Raw genomic sequence first — 17420 nt, 5'->3', positions numbered from 1 at the left:
AGACATGTCTATTTGTTGCAAAGGAAGAAGGACACCAAACCTTAGTGATAACAAGCTGAAGTCTGCCCCCATGATTTTTACATGGCTGCTCACTTTTGCCACTTGGCCACTCACTAATCCCTCTTTTCCATCATCTCAGTCAAATGCAACATGACAACTATTACTTGTTGCTTCTGCTGCTGCTTTCTGAACATTACCTTCTCTCAACTTCTTCAGTGATTTGCCACCTCCATACATGCGCAGTTGAAGATGCTTGCTTTCAATTGACCTGGGACTCATAGTCTTCCTCCTCTGCCTTAAGTGCAGTTGCTCGAAAGAGATCCAAAAATCATTAATATGTTGCATGTATAATAAAATATTGCAGACTCCAGCTGCTTCATCGGATTCAATCCTCTTCTGATTTAGTCTGCAGTCAATTAGAAAACTGTGTGTTTTGTAATTCAACATTTTCATAACAAGAAAAAGGGAGTGGGTGGGAAACAAGGTTGTTGTGGCTATTTTACAGCCACATCAACTGTAGTACTAAGGGGTAGGAAAAACAAAGGAGATCATCAGGGATTCTGCAGGGAGTCATCTGATTGAACATAATTGTGCAGTTAGCACTGGATACAGGGTTTCTCCTCCAAATGTAATATTTATCAACATCATAAGATAAGTTTAAAAAAAATAGAAGTGACACAGGGAAGTCATATAATATATAGATACAGATAGATATAGATAGATATTAAGGAGGTGGAGGAGTGGATATTCTTAATGAATTGCCTAACATGAACAGTTTTTCACAGATTTAAAAAAATCCATATATTTGAAAACATTTGAAATAGATTTTTAAAATGCCTTGAACTTAATAAACAAGAAAAATGAAAGTCTTCTCAGAAGTCTAGCTTTAATATGACATTCATGTGACATGTGGACTGACATAGGAAGGCTCTGTGGATGAAAGTTCTGCTGAAGTACCAACTCTCTTGGGAATACCCATTGCTTGTAAGTGCCACCAAGGAAGACAGTAGAATCGTCATGGGGAAAAAAGAAAAATCACAGCTTCAAGCAACTGAGAAAATGGGTGACAAACCTGTGAGTGATTTGAAATGGACAGGAACCACAAACAGGAGTAATAGTGACAACAACAACAACAACAACAACAACAATTATGTAGGCTACCAGATCTGGGCTGCAATGAAAGCAAACAGAAAAGACAGAAAAGTTCTGCCATCTAGTGATAGTCTCCATTTTTATAACTCACATCTGGTAGCTCTAGTGTCGCTCAAGAAAAAGTTAGATTGTATATTTCCAATTTACTGGCAGCATGAACATTTTGGTAGTTTTGGTAAAAGTCAGGCCAAGGTTTTGTGAATAAGGGCAGTTTACCTTAATTAACACATTCAAAATCTCCCCTTATGCAACAAATCCATGCAGCCCTTCAGATCCAGTGTGAGTGAATGGAGAAGGGATGTACTACATTTCCTCATGCTACATGCCCCATAATGAGCTTCAGAGATGCACTGTTTACTTGGACTTGGTTTCATTTGGATGGAATATATATATATATATATATATATATATATATATATATATATATATGTGAATCTTTGTAATATAATCAGAGTTGTGTGAAGCTTCAAATGGGTGATTTGAATAAGAAAGCTGGTTGTATCCCCTTGTGAATCAAATCTGTGAATTGAATCAGTTTAAGGCATCAGAACAAATCAGGAGTGTTTGAATCACCTCAGAGAGATTCAAAGGCAATTCAAAGATTGGATGGAGTTTCTGGATTTGCAAAGTTTCAAATCTAAAAAAGAGTGGGAGTTGAATGATGTGACAAACTCTGTAACATTGATATATGAGTATCCAGCCACACATTTGATCACCTCTGCAAGTCCTGCCTATCAAATCTCTTGGTGGAGTATTGCTGTGCTGTTTCTTTTTCTCCTGCTTCTACTAGAATTTGTTTTGCCATGTTTGCTTTGAGGGAGAGAGAGACTCAGCATTATTCCACTGCTGTCTTTCTTATACATCTTGCTGTTTGTTTTGTGATCCTCTGCCTTTCTCCATATTCTTTGAATTCTTTATTCTCAATTTGTTTGACCAGTAAGACAGTACAGTCTCTGTGCCTAGTGTGATTGCAGTGGCTTAGCTCTTTTAGTCCCCTTGTTTGAATTGACCCAGAACATAAACAAAAATCCCCTATTTTCTTTCTGATACTTTTATGTCTTTGTCTTGTCCTATATGGAGTGATGCATATAATCTGTGATTCTCAGCAAAAGCTAAGTTTGCCTATGATCCATGCCAATAAACCTACCACTTCAGAAAAGCAAGTGATTGGAGAGCAGAGTACTTTTCTATATATATTAAGAAATTACTGTTGAAAAAGTTTTGAAACTTTTTTTATTTTTAATTTAAATAAGTACATTTTCTGGATTGGTTCAGCACAACTGTCTATAGGGTCTTTGCTGGACAGTTTGAAGAGTGCTCTGCTGTAGTATCTATCCATTTTATCACTGCCTTAAAAAGAAGTGCCAGAAAAATATATTTAAAAAAAAATGTAAGGAAAAACTGGAAGATTTTATTTTTTGTTCACTTTCACAGAAACAAGCTTGTATAAATTACATCATTCTTACCTGGATGTAGATGAAGTTTTCTGTAAACTACAGAAATCCACAGTGTATGACTTTTTTACTGTCATCCAATAGTAAGTGCATTATTGTATATGGCTGAAGAAGTCAGTTGAAGTCCTAGTGGCTGCATTTACAGAACAAGCTAGGTTTGTTAGTTTTAACATTGGCTAGCTTTCATGTAACTCAGCTTCTTGTGCAATCCCACTCGACTAGCTTAGTTTATGATTTAGTGCATTGTGTGAACCCAGAAAAAAGGGTTAATTCAGTAACCAAGGTAACTTTTGTACAAGCAGAGGCTATTAAGGTCAATAGAAAGGGGCACAGCTTAAAATATGTAGTAGGATTAACCAGTAGAAAGAGTATTTGAGAATTCTTCACATGTCATTCTAGCTTGAGGATAGTGTTTTGTGAACACATTCTTTCTATGGTTAATTAAAGCTTCTACATATTACACTAAAAAGACAGGTGTGAATACTATGAGTGAATAATAGTATATATTTGATATGGTTTAGAAGCAAGTAGTGCATGAAACAATCTTATGCAACCAGCCTTATCACTAGGAAGGGTGGAGGATCACCTAAAGTAATAGATGTTGGTGTAGTATTAAAATACATTGGGGGTTATTAGCGTAATTCTATTTATTGTTATCATCATGGCACAAAAACAGAATATTTAAACTCTTCTCACTCTGTCTTTAAAATCTCATGCACAGCCACAAGGCTGCTGGAGTACAAGGCACCCTTGTACAGAATCGTACTTAGTGCCCCACCCATTTTTAAAAAAATATTTAAAACATTGTATCTCCTTCCTTTTCTCAGACAGTCTCCTTCTATATAACTGTGTCACATGGCTTTTAAGTTGTTGTTGTTGTTGTGTAATTACAACTAGTGTCCCCCCAGCACCCTTGTTTGTCACACAATTTGCACATCTTGTTGTAGTGGTCCTGCATAGCCATACTGGATAACTGAAGTAAACAGTGTTCAGCAGTGAAATCAATGATACTTAGTATGCAACAAATCACTTAAACCATTATATTTTCAATTATTATTAATTGTGGATTTCTTAAGATTAATTTTTGTAGATTAAGTTGTTCATCTAGGATGGGGAAGAACCACGTTAAAGCCCATCGTTCACCATGTAGGCTCACTGTCAGTTTTGGGTCAATCATACTCTCTTGGCCAATTTTATAAATGGACCAGAAAAACATTCAGGTGGAATCCTTTTTTACCTAACTGAGGGTACAGTTCATCAGCATACTTCTCTGTTTTACATATTGCATAGGAACAGATTTTAGGAAACTACCTTCAATATTGTCTTTTCTGGCTACTGAAAAGATTAGAATTCAATGTTCTTTGCAACGTGGCTTCCAATAAAAAAAATTGCAAAGATGAAGTAGAAAGGCTTTTCAGAAGTTTTCTACTGAGAAAGACCGTGTTACCATTTCCAGAATTATTAAAACAGTCAACATAGTCCCGCATTTTTTGGCAAATCAAGAAAGATTTGACAAGGATTTAGGCAACTGAACCTCTGACTTTTACTATTTCAAATAAAAATACTGAAAACAAAAGTTTGTACCATAATTATCTGAAATCAGCACCCACCTTTTAAAAATATGTAATTCACCACATACCACTTTCATTCCCAGGTGGACTTCATTTTTCTGAACACTACAATTTTCTTTCCTGAATGCAGAAACAAACATGATATAATAATATGGCCAGGAGCCATATTAGTAGACATAAATCAGTTTCCTGGTTCAGTAAAGTAGTAATCTATTGGAAATAGCCAGTGTGTATCTCTTGCATACTCACATAACAATGCAGTTGCTCCCAAGCTGCTTAAAAGTTACAACAATTAAATATTTTTTCTGAATATACTGTAGATGCTTTTTGAGTATCATCTATAATTTAATTAAATTATAATTTAATTTAATTTAATTTTTCAATTTCGAGGCTACCAAACTCCAAACTTTTCTGGGCAACCTTGAAATTAAAAAGAGAATTAAAAAGAAAACAAGTTATAATCAAAGAAAGAGAACACAGCCAACCAGATGACTGACCCCATAACACAAAAAGGCAAAAAATATACACAAAAACAAAGGGGCTCAACTACCATCAAAAGCAAAGGCCTTGAAGAACAACCAAGTTTTTGTTAACAATTTCAAAAAAATCAATAAGGTGGGAGCAGTATAGATCTGGGGCAAGGGGGATTTCCTTCCAGAGGGCAGGTGGTGCCACTGAGAAGACACGGTTCCTAGGTTCCACAAGATGACATTGTTTGATCAATGGGACTGTAGCATTGCCACTCTGCCTGATCTCACTGAATGGGCAGAATAATTTGGAGACAATTCTTCAAATAGCCAGGTGCTATGCCATAAAAGGCCTAAACAACACACCCGTCATTGCCTGAACCACTGCATTCCAGATCAGCGGTAGCTTCTGAATTGTCTTCAAGTGTTGCACCATGTAAGGTGCAATTCAATAGTCTAGTCATGAAGTGACCAAGGAATGGGTGACTGTCTAAAACAGTCCTGAAATGGGTGCAAATGCCATACCAAGTAAGCTTGTGCAAAAGCCCTCTTGGCCATGCCTGTGTCAGGATGGAGGTTGAGTCTGAGGAGGAAGAGGATCAGCTGATCGCAGAAAAAGTGAGAGAGAGCCTTGAGCAGCAAGATCCAAAGCCACCGGTTGAAGACAGACAGGAGGCAGATTCACTGCCACCTGTCGGTGTGCAAGAAAGGAGGGTGGAAAGGCAGGCCAAGCAGCAAGAGAGGTGATTAGCTCCTGCACGAAAAAGGTGGGAAAGCTGAAGATATAAAGAGCACCAGAAGCCAGAGCCAGTTGTCAGAGACAATTGTTCTCTTCTCCCTGCCTTGTTCTCAGAACGTGCCGCCTCAGCCGACTTCCTTACCTTGTCCACTGAATCCGAGCCTCCTGCCTTTGCTGCCTGCTCTGCTGCCACACTGCTGTTTGCCTCAGAACCTTGCCTTGCTACCAAGCTCCGCCCTGCCTCAGAGTCTTGCCTTGCTTCCGAGTCCAACCTTGCCTCAGAACCCTGCCTTACTATCCAGCTCAACCTTGCCTCAGAGTCTTGCCTTGGTACTTGGTGATTCCAGCCTTCCAGTTCAGCCTTGCTTGTCTTGCCCTGCTGCTGTGAGATTTCCAGCTTCCCAGTCCAGCTCTGCTTTGCCTTGCCTGCCACCGTACTGACTTGGGAAATAGCCTATTCCTTATTGCCTTTGAGTTAATGTGTTTAACAAACTGTAAATAAAGAACTGTATTACACCTCTTCCATGTTGAGTCTAGTTGGCCAGGACAGGCTGCCACCTGCCTTTCAAGCAATAACTGTGAGTTCAACAGGACCCAAAGGTAAATCCTATTAAAGATTAAAGATGGAATGTCCCCAAAACCAACAAGACCACTCAGTCTTCTCCAGATTGAGTCTGAGTCTGTTCCTCCCCATCCAGTTCTACATGGACAGCATTATTTGGTTGGCCTGGGGTTGAGATCTAACATTAGGTATCATCAGCATATTGATGATGCTGATCCCCAAACCATCAAATGACCTCATCCAGATGTTTCATGTAGATGTTGAAAAGGAGGGAAGACAGAGTAGAATCCTGCAGCACCCCATACAGGAGGGAGCTCAGGAGCAATTTTTCTCCCCACCCCCAAAATCAACACTGATGGAAACTGATCAGAGTTTCACAGAGAAAAGAGGAGAATCACCAAAAAACTCCCAAATGGTTGTGTGGTTTTGAACCATTTAAGACTGAGTTTGAAACAGAACTATATAAAAAATGATGACCATGTTATTGCCAAAATGTATAAACTTGTATTGAAATTTGACACAGAAGAAGAACAATTGAAGGAATGTATGATAAAATGGGCTAAAAACTTTGGTCATACAAATGGAACAATGGGAAATATGTGGTTAAAAGGATTGAAATTAACTTTATTTATTTATTAAATATATATACCTCCCATCTCACTATGGAAGTGACTCTGAGTGGCTTACAAATAAAAGGTCATAAAAACCATTATAAAAGTACAAAAATACAAGAAATATAAAGTTTATGTTTGTAATATAAATATAAATATTATGTTTTATAACATAAGATATAAATATGTTCTAATCTTAAAGAGATTTAATAACAAACAAACAATGTACTATTGGTATATGTCACCAGAAAAATTGTCTAGAATGTATAAAGGTACCTCCAAATTATCTTGGAAATGTAAACAACAAGAAGGGACGTTTTATCATGTTTGGTGGACATGTAAAAAGCCAGAAAGTTTTGGATGCAAATACATGCACTAATTCAGAAGCTCTTAAAGACTAATACACAATTGAAATCAGAGGGTTTTCTTTTGGGATTGATGGACAGACAATTGGAAAAAAGTCATGGAACTTTGTTTTTATATATGATAATTTCAGCGAGATTATTACATGCGCAATAGTGGAAAGACTTGGCACTACCCACAATGGAGGAAAATATTAGATAATTGGAAAAAAAGAGCTTTTTTGTAACCATAGAGTAAAAGGTAATTTTGTAACTGTACTTACATTTGCTGCAAAGAAACTTGGAAGCTACTTCTTCTGAATTCTTTTTTATTCTTTCTGTTTGCACTTGTCTTTTTATTTCTTTTTTCTCTTTTCCCCTTTCTTTCTTTTCTTTATATTAGTTCTTGTTATCTTTTATTCAAAACTCTTCTTAACAATTATACAAAACATATTTTGTATAATTGCTCATGTAGTATGAAGTGAGCATAAGGTGGACCATTAAGCTTTCTTAGCAGCATCAATGATATTGAACTCAGGAGTGTGGCAGTAATATATTACAGAATGTTGTTATTTCTTTAAAACAGTAGCACAAAACTTATGTCCTATGGCTTATGTGACTTCTCCATTTTTGTTGACTCCAAACCCAACACTCACACTGTAACACTTCAGCAGCAAAACTGTTTTTCAGCAGAACATTTTTAATGAGTCTAAAATATATCCATGTCACAAGTTCTCAGTGCCTCTTATTTCAGACACTTAAAACCATAGTAGTCTAAAAGAAATGTTCTGCTTACTCTACTGAATGTTTAAACAAACAACTCCTTTTTCACAAGGGAAAGAATCCATGCATCCTGTTAGAAAAGGCAAGTAATACTATATTAAAATACATTTACATCCAATGTCTGGAAAACAAGACTGCAAAGAAAGTTTTACTGAATGGAGTATAAGGTTCTATTATATTTTCAGCTCATACATACCATCATTGTTTGGATGTTTGTAAAGGTCAAGTATTGTATTTTTCAATCTGGGAGGGGGAGAAAAAAACTTACCTCCCATCAACTTGAGGAATTACATAGGACATGAGGCCAACTTTACTGTGTATTGGATTATTTCATTTATTACTGTGACATTTGTACTGGAAAACATTACATCAAAATACGAGTTCCACACATGGAATATTGATGGTGGTAAATTTGAACAAGGGAAAATTTCTTAAAGCTACCAAGGAGGAAAAAAAAAATCCATGTAATGTTCAGGTAAGTCGGAGTGATTTGATTAATTCAGTGATCAAATCAAATGTTGTATTATTTAAATGAGCACTATACCTTTTGCAGGTAAGCTGGACAAACTGATGTGGATTGAAACTTGTATTTCCTATAGTAACGTGGCAGTTGAATGTTACAAAATAAGCCATGGCAATCTCAGTTTGCTGTCCCATAGGCCTCAAATTGTATTTTGAAAATTTGATAAAATTCAGAACGAGCTGTTTGCAGGGGTCCCTGATAAAGAATATACTAGTGCTATGTCAACTTTTCCATTCTAATTCAATCTGATAGAAAATAAATGGTTTTCACTTTCAAATGAAAATTCTCATGAGTTGCATTCAGTTGGTGTGAGATAGCTAATGGGATGAATGTGTTCATCTTTTACAGTCTTACAATCTGCAGTCTCCCTAACTTCCAATGTTGTGATTAAATTCCAAGAGCAGACACTGATAACAGCTCTCCCACCTCACACAGTAACGTGGGCAGCTAGGGAAGATGCACAATGGAGGGGAGAGGCATAGCAACATCCCTTCCACTGGGTAGTAACAGTGCAGTATTTCTTTAACATCTTTTTAATTAAAAAAAAATTAAACATACCACCAAACAAATCTGGAAAAAAAATGCTAAAGCTCTCCCCACACAAGTACAAGATTAGAAAAAACAGAAGCCTCTTTCAAAAAAGAAGTACATTTTAGGAAATCAAGGCACAGATTTTGGCAGTGTTATAATATACAATGACATTTAAAGTTAGAAAAACAAATATTATGGGGCCCAGGCATAGAATGCTGATGAAAAAGAAGAGAAATATGTGTTTTTCCTCCTGCCCAGAATGAAATGGGAGAATACGTGGAGACTTTAACAGTTTTTGACTGCTCATCTAAGGACAGTTATTATAGTAACACAATAATAGCAATATATTTTCATGAGAATTTGGAATGTTACATTTGCAGTTAATAGTCTATAAGTTTTTCTCAGTGCTTCAGAATGTTTTCCCAATATTTTTGTTCAGTCTGTCATTCCCCTACCCTAAACCTTTTATTCTGTTTGACAGCCTCAGCAGCCTAGCCCCAGGCTTTCTTTCCACACAAAAGAACAACAAAATACCATGTTCCAAACATGATACTAGCACAGTAGTATGATGAAAAGCATGATGAAAAGCAAGCCTGCCTTGTAGATGACAATAAATTCCTGAACTAAAGATGTTAAGCTGTAAGGGACATGTTCATTTGAACTTCGGGAATCAAGCCAGTCTCTTTTCTCGTGTGAAGCTCTAGTAGGGCATTTGTACAGATTGGTAATGTATTTAAAAGCAACCTCATTTACCTTTAGTAATTTTCTATTTTAATTCGGCTTCTGTGTGCTTCTAACGTGTATATTATTTACTTCCAGTTAAGATATTCAGCATTCCTTAAAATATTTTCAGTAGGGAATTCGGCACCTTTATTTTAAATATTAGGCTAGTCTGGGTTCAGATCTCTATTTCATAGATATGATGGGCTGAAATCACATCCCATTTCAATGAAAAAATGAGGGACTGCATTCTGGTAATATTTAAGGGTATACTGTACAGTGAATTTCACAAGGGAATCATTCAATTCATGTGAACACCAGAATGCTGTAAAATGAAGATGTTTTGTCATATCTCTCTTCCCTTTTTATGCCGGTAGGACCCAGAAAGGTAAGGTGTGGTCCTCCTGCTATTGATAGAATGCCAGTTCCTGTCAACATGGTCAGTGGTGAGGGATGATGGGAAGTGGAACCTTTGGAGGTGTTTCCATTTGGTCACTCCTGCAAATAGAAGGTGTGAGGTTTAATTCTAAATGGTCAGTCAATACCATTCCTAATATTCTGTGTGAGGTGTTGTTGATTACAAATTTTACAGGGTTTTTCTTACTTAATACTAACAAGAGAAGAGGGCAGTGTAGAAACTTTAAATTGTAGTTTGTTAAATGGGATATTTTGCACTTCATAACCAAGCCATGCTTCATCTGTTTATATGGTCCAGATCTTGGGAACTCAACAAGAGGAGATGATATTTAAGTTTAAAAAAAAAAAAAAAGGATCCATAGTGTATGGCCTTGTTTTGTAGTTTTTCTCCCCACTCTCCTAACCACTGTCCAATGATGGGTGAAAAAAGTATTCTATAAGCTGTTGCTGATTTTCAGGTGTGGGGAATGCTTTCGGAGATATCTAAGTGAAGATGTGGAATTCTGTGAAAGCTTAAAATAAGACATTATAAATATATCAAAAGCCTTAAGCATTGTTATTACTGGGGTTAGGTTAAAGGGGATCATTTCTCATTCAGCTAAATTTAATGCATATAAATGAAAGACATGAATAACTCTTCAGTCTGAACTGGGAATGTAAAAAATAATCCTACAGGGATTTCTTTTCAAGTGAAATAGTGTGATCAATTAAAACAGAACCTGTCAGGTTATGAATAATTATATGATTCACAGAGTCTGTTAACATCCATCCTGAAACATATATCTGGTCCAACATTGCATGCAAAACTATATATAACATGAGTTGTGAATGCTTAATTAAGAGGTCCATCTATGTAAATATTTTCTTCTCAGAATGGAAATATATGCAATCATTGGACCATTATACAAATGGATCTCTTCTAACATTATTGGGTTGGCTAAGATGTGCAGCTCAACAGAAGTTTAAAAACAGGCAAGATGGCTGTCATGGCAGCACAACTGAAGCCCTGCTCCTTTTGTATGTGCATTCATATCACACACACACACACACACACACACACAAGGGTAGGGCTTCAACTGGGCTGCAACCACCATCTTCCTTTTTTGACCACCCCTGAGGATGCTGCTAGCACAGGCACTTCTCATCAATTCAAATAATAGTGGTCTACAAAGTAGGGTGATCGTATACCATATACTAGTTATAGAGGAGAGACCTCTTGAATAGTTGCCAGAATTCAGTTCTCTGTTTGAAGGCAATCTCCTTCAAAGGGCAGCCCATTCTATCATTAAGAATCATAAGGGAGATCAGGGGCTTTCAAATTGACCCTTAGTAGTCCCCATATGGCCAGTGGAGCATCCACCTGACCTGTCTTTCACACTATAACTAAATGCATTGAATTTTACTTAATTAATTTATATAGTATTCTGTGTAATTATTAATGTCTACATTTGCACCTATACATATACAGTACATTTTCACTTTTTTATTCATATTTCCCTTTCTTTTTTGCTGAAACACAAATTAATAAATCTACTTAAGAATCTTTCAGCTGGCCCTGAATCTGTGACCTATTTTATTATATAGGTCAATATAATTTATTTATCTTATATTTTACGATTATTCAGTCAAATACTGTAATTTAGACAATTAAATCATGTAAAACAGGAATCTGCAATATATTGTACCTAAAGGGGTGGATAGTCCTAAAAAGCAAACTTTGCACATCAAAATTTTGTGAGATCTTACATGAAAAATTCCAGTTTGGGGAATTTGGGAGATATTTTCAGCAATCTCCCATGGGATGTTCTTCATAATGATTGTGATCACATGAAATTTTGCATTTTGTTTTGGATATGTGCCACATTTACGAGATTGGGCAATGGCATGTGGGACCAGAAGGGGTACCAACCCAGTAGAAATACTTCTTTGACTTATTTTGTACTAAGGTATACTCTTCACATTTTGAATTCTCCTATGTTATATACCTTACGTTAGAATTGTTGTTGTTATGCATACACACATGAATATACAAATACTTGCATTACCAAAACAGAATGAAGAAGCCAGGCCATTAGCTAGAACAATGTCCTCAGGAAGGACATGGCTTCTACATCACAACTGAAGCAGATGTTTTCCAGCTATCAATCAATGTCAGTCTGTCCCAATTCTGTGAAGAAACTGCCCTTCAGTTTTAGTATGGCAAAGGGAGAGAAGATGTTTGTTCAGGATATAAATAACAAGGGGAAAAAAAAGACAATTTGTAAGTGAAAAGGATGATTTCTGAAGCAGACTATAAATATCATGGAATAAGGTCCATTAACCGTAACTCAGTCTTGCAATCCAGTTAGCACCATTATTATTATTATTATTTTGGTTGATGTGGGACAATTGTCTTGTATACTGTATTTCATGTATCAGTCATGTATAAAGCATTTGCAGATATTTGCAAATGTCTGTAGGATGTTTTGCATCCTATATCTGCAAATACTTTATACACGACTATGGAATATCAGAGCTGAAGACTTGATTAGAAAAGTGAAAAACATACTACAAGAAGACAATAGCAAGTCACTTCTATGCTGTTGCCAGGGTACCTGCATATTTGTGTTCGTGTAGTCACCAGAGTCAAGGACATCTTTACCTTTAACATGGAATATGAAAGTTTAAATATTGCATTCACTGTACTGCCACCACTACTGTTGTAAGTACATGCTCATTGTGTAAGAGTTGCAATAATAGTATCAAATGAGATATTTCCCTTGATTCTGTGCTTTAGCACGCATTGAAAATACAGGAACTAGTGACCCTCAAAAGAAGTTCAAAACTGTAAGAAACATGGTGTCCATTGTCTGGAGAATAGTCTAAAAGTTCATGAAGTTGTTCTATCCCTGAACCTAAGCACATCTGACTTTGAGAAATGAATTAAAGAAGGACAGGCTAAAAGTCACATGAAATACTATATAGAGAAAAAGCAGAATAGAATTATACTAATTCAACACTACCGCTATTATTGCTGCTACTGTGCTGTGCCGCTACTATGACTACGAACAATAATTAAAAAAATGAATTATTTTCCTGCAGTTCCCATGATTTACAAATAAAGGATCATTATCAAAGGGCTTGCAAGTGTTGCAAACACTAGATCAGCAGGTTGATGTTAAGAACTCCCCTGTTGATGATAAAATTCCTCAGTTATGGTTGAGTAGAATATTGTTTTTAAACACCTCAATCAGGTCATGTTGTTAGCTTCAGATTTCATCAACTCTCCAGCTTTAGGCTACATGCTATGCTTCTTACATTGGCTTTCTTCTCTCTCCCCAAATGATTTAGGCTATTTCTCCTTTTAATTCTTCTCTCTGTAAACTCCTCTCCTGCCTTCTCAAGGTTGTTTCTCTTCATTTTCTAGATGCCCTTCATTGAAACCCTCCTTATGACTTCTTTCTGCTTTGAACTTTTCTAGGAGCAGATCATCAAGGGGACAACTCACCTGTGTGTTTTACCTCTCTGTGATATTTGAAAAGTTCTGCCGATCCCTGCATGAGGTTATAGATGGAGGAGTCTGTCTTTTTTTTTTCTCTCTCTCTTCTGATAAAATTCTCATTTTGCCAACCACAAGTCTTTCACAACCTGCTTTTAATGTACTGTCCTAATAATAATTCATTTCTGAGTATTTTTTTAATCATACAATCTATCTATAGTGAACCACAATTCTGTATTTTATTCTCTGAAATAAAAACTTAGAAAAAAATTAGAATAAAAATAGTATATTATTTGTGTGGTTTTTCTTTCTTTTGAACAGATTGGAAAATTTTCAGACATGTGCAGTTTGGCATGTACAGGCATTTCATTCTTCCATATTTCATAAGTGTGAAATTGGTTCTGAACTGCCTTTAATTTTCTAACATGTGAAGTAAATAACAAATCAAATTAGAAGGTAACACTTTTCTCTGAAAATTTCATTTGGAGAAAGCAGGAAGAATGCTGTCTGACCTTAAAAGAAGTCTATTAAAACTTTTTCTTCAGCAAAGGATCATTACCTTGTTGTAGTGCTGGAGCTTGAGCACCTTAATGATGCCATGAGCTAAACCGTGAAGGGCCACCCAAGACGGGGAGGTCATGACAGAGAGGTCAGACTAAATGCGATCCCTGGGGAAGGTAATGGCAACCCACCCCAGTATTCTTGCCATGAAAACTAAATGGATCAGTACAACCAGAGATGTGTTGGTATACCATCGGAAGATGAGACCCCCAGTTTGGAAGATGGTCAAAATGCTACTGGGGAGGAACAGAGGATGAGCTCAACTAGCCCCAGATGTGATGACGCAGCTAGCTCAAAGCCGAAAGGACCGCTAGCGGTCGACGGTGCTGGTGGTGAATGGCGAATCCGATGTTCTAAGGATCAACACACCATTGGAACCTGGAATGTAAGATCTATGAGCCAGGGCAAATTGGATGTGGTTATTGGTGAGATGTCAAGATTAAAGATAGACATTCTGGGCATCAGTGAACTGAAATGGACTGGAATGGGCCACTTCACATCAAATGACCACCAGATCTACTACTGCGGACAAGAGGACCACAGAAGAAATGGAGTAGCCTTCATAATTAATAGTAAAGTGGCTAAAGCAGTGTTTGGATACAATCCAAAAAATGATAGAATTATCTAAATTCAGGGCAAACCATCCAACATCACAGTGATCCAAATATACGCCCCAACCACAGATGCTGAAGAAGCTGAAGTAGAGCAGTTCTATGAGGATCTACAGCACCTACTGGACAATATGCCTAAAAGAGATGTTATTTTCATCACAGGAGACAGGAATGCTAAGGTGGGCAGTCAGATGACACCTGGAATTACAGGTAAGCATGGCCTGGGAGAACAAAATGAAGCAGGACATAGGCTGATAGAATTTTGCCAAGACAACACACTCTGCATAACAAACACTCTCTTCCAACAACCTAAGAGATGGCTTTATACATGGACTTCACCAGATGGACAACACCGAAATCAGATTGATTACATCCTTTGCAGCCAAAGGTAGGGGGCATCTATACAGTCGGTAAAAACAAGACCCGGAGCTGACTGTAGTTGAGATCACAAACTTCTTATTGCATAATTTAGGATCAGACTAAAGAGATTAGGGAAGATCCACAGTTCAGCTAGATATGAGCTCACTAATATTCCTAAGGAATATGCAGTGGAGGTGAAGAATAGATTTAAGGGACTAGACTTAGTAGATAGGGTCCCAAAAGAACTATGGACAGAAGTTCACAACATTGTCCAGGAGGCGGCAACAAAATCCATCCCAAAGAAAGAGAAAACCAAGAAGGCAAAATGGCTGTCTGCTGAGACACTAGAAGTAGCCCAAGAAAGAAGGAAACCAAAAGGCAACAGCGATAGGGGGAAATATGCCCAATTAAATGCAAAATTCCAGAGGTTAGCCAGAAGAGATAAGGAATTATTTTTAGACAAGCAATGTGTGGAAGTGGAAGAAGACAATAGAATAGAAGGACAAGAGACCTCTTCCAGAAAATTAGAAATATTGGAGGTAAATTCCAGGTCAAAATGGGTATGATCAAAAACAAAGATGGCAAGGACCTAACAGAAAAAGAAGAGATCAAGAAAAGGTGGCAAGGATATACAGAAGACCTGTATAGGAAGGATAACAATATCAGGGATAGCTCTGATGGTGTGGTCAGTGAGCTAGAGCCAGACATCCTGAAGAGTGAGGTTGAATGGGCCTTGAGAAGCATTGCTAACAACAAGGCAGCAGGAGACGATGGTATCCCAGCTGAATTGTTCAATATCTTACGAGATGATGCTGTCAAGGTAGTGCATGCTATATTCCAGCAAATTTGGAAAACACAAGAATGGCCATCAGATTGGAAAAAAATCAACTTATATCCCCATAACAAAAAAGGGAAACACTAAAGAATGTTCAAACTATCGAACAGTGGCACTTATTTCACATGCCAGTAAGGTAATGCTCAAGGTAGACTTCAGCAATTCATGGAGCGAGAATTGCCAGATGTACAAGCTGGGTTTAGAAAAGGCAGAGGAACTAGGGACCAAATTGCCAATATCCGCTGGATACCGGAAAAAGCCAGGGAGTTTCAGAAAAACATCTATTTCTGTTTTATTGACTATTCTAAAGCCTTTGACTGTGTGGACCATAACAAATTGTGGCACGTTCTTAGTGGTATGGGGATACCAAGTCATCTTGTCTGCCTCCTGAGGAATCTGTATAACAACCAAGTAGCAACAGTAAGAACAGACCACGGAACAACAGACTGGTTTAAGATTGGAAAAGGAGTACGGCAGGGCTGTATACTCTCACCCTACCTATTCAACTTGTATGCAGAACACATCATGCAACCTGCTGGGCTTGAGCAATCCAAGGCTGGAGTTAAAATTGCTGGAAGAAACATTATGTAACGGTTGCCTCTTTACCCAATAAGGCACGGACTCACTTAGACGGGCTAAGGATTTCCGTTTATTGAATACAGAGTACATACGTGCAAAAAGCCGGGAATGCGGGCGTTGTTGCGGGCTACCCCATATATACCCGGGTGGCGGACCTTGTCCCCCTCCACCCCCTATTGTCCCACAGGTTGGATCCGGATCCCTGATGGGTGATCTGGAAGCGATACAGGTCTGCTGATGGGTGATTAGGCTGATCACCTCTGGTTTCTTCTGGCCCCTCTTCCTTATCCCTTGCAGGTGCGTGCCCCGGGGTAATGTGTGGAAGTTCCGCCGATCTGTTGATGGCCCTTCTGGTTCTGGCAAAGGTGTGCCTCCTTTGTTCTTTGATTGCTTTTAGTGGTTGAGTGCTTAATGGATTAGGTCTATCCCTTCCTCCTTCCTGAAAGGCATGTTCCCCGTTGTGATGCATGGATGCCTTGCAACGGGGAACATGACACATTAACAATCTCAGATATGCAGATGATACCACTTTGATGGCTGAAAGAGAAGAGGAACTGAGGAGCCTTATGATGAAGGTGAAAGAAGAAAGTGCAAAAGCTGGCTTGTAGCTAAACCTGAAAAAAGCCAAGATTATAGCAACCAGCTTGATTGATAACTGGCAAATAGAGGGAGAAAATGTAGAGGGAGGGAAAGACTTTGTATTTCTAGGTGCAAAGATTACTGCAGATGCTGACTGCAGTCAGGAAATCAGAAGACGCTTAATCCTTGGGAGAAGAGCAATGACAAATCTCAATAAAATAGTTAAGAGCAGAGACATCACACTGACAACAAAGGTCCGCATAGTTAAAGCAATGGTGTTCCCCGTAGTAACTTATGGCTGGACCATAAGGAAGGCTGAGTGAAGGAAGATCGATGCTTTGGAACTGTGGTGTTGGAGGAAAATTCTGAGAGTGCCTTGGACTGCAAGAAGATCAAACCAATCCGTACTCCAGAAAATAAAGCCAGACTGCTCACTTGAGGGAATGATATTAAAGGGAAACCTGAAATACTTTGGCCACATAATGAGAAGACAGGACACCCTGGAGAAGATGCTGATGCTAGGGAGAGTGGAGGGAAAAGGAAGAG

Source organism: Candoia aspera, chromosome 3 (genome assembly GCF_035149785.1).
Source record: "Candoia aspera isolate rCanAsp1 chromosome 3, rCanAsp1.hap2, whole genome shotgun sequence".
In the NCBI taxonomy this organism is placed as follows: Eukaryota; Metazoa; Chordata; class Lepidosauria; order Squamata; family Boidae; genus Candoia; species Candoia aspera.
The sequence above is the reverse complement of the archived record's forward strand: the minus strand, read 5'-3'. Positions refer to the sequence as shown.